The 650-nt window shown below is 41.8% G+C and overlaps 1 long non-coding RNA gene across 1 annotated transcript; it reads left to right on the top strand.

Annotated features, from left to right (window-relative positions):
* The first annotated feature begins 8 nt into the window (after positions 1-8).
* On the top strand, positions 9-627 carry LOC104915642. Its single transcript, XR_796418.2, has 2 exons — positions 9-239; positions 515-627. It is a non-coding gene; the product is annotated as an uncharacterized LOC104915642 (long non-coding RNA).
* Positions 628-650: the final 23 nt, after the last annotated feature.

Genomic DNA, 650 nt, shown 5'->3' with positions numbered 1-650 from the left:
GTGCTAGAGCCAAAATGATGTCAGCATTGATAGGCTAAAGCAACAGCCACAATCACTATACAGTTCTAGCTCTGTTTTTGAGCAGAAATAGTTTTGAGCTGGATGACATTGAACAGGGCTGTAAACTGATGGTCCTTGTCTTTCAGCTGGTAGCTCTGAAACAATTGAAAAAAGCAGAGGAACAAAAATTGTCTGAACTTCAGCAACATTTGGAACAACTGGAGCCTATCAAAGAGAAGGTAAGGAGGATAACATAGCAGCTGAATACAGACTGGAGTGCAGTAATGGTTAGCCTGAGGCCACCTGTGTCCAGAACAAGAACATGAGTTCAGGAATGTGAGAGGGAAGAAAGAATCATGTTGCTTTCAGCAAACCAGAACAGGCTCAGTGATGAGGCCTGGTCCTTGCCTTCTTTGTCAATTGACAGTTTGCCCTTCACTTAACATAAAAAACAGCAAACTTAGTTCCACAAATAGCACTACAATTGTTGTAACTTCTAGTTTCTCTTTGGCAGTATTCAGCCTTGCAGTCTGAAACGGTGATACTGAAGGCTCACTATGAAGAATGTATCCAAAAGCTGGAGAAGAATCAGGACAGATCTTCACCTGTGAACTTCACAGAAGAAGTGAGATTGAATAGCCAGTGTTTCT

The sequence above is a fragment of the Meleagris gallopavo genome, unplaced genomic scaffold (genome assembly GCF_000146605.3).
Source record: "Meleagris gallopavo isolate NT-WF06-2002-E0010 breed Aviagen turkey brand Nicholas breeding stock unplaced genomic scaffold, Turkey_5.1 ChrUn_random_7180001838764, whole genome shotgun sequence".
NCBI lineage: Eukaryota > Metazoa > Chordata > Aves > Galliformes > Phasianidae > Meleagris > Meleagris gallopavo.
This window is presented reverse-complemented; position numbering and strand designations above follow the sequence as displayed.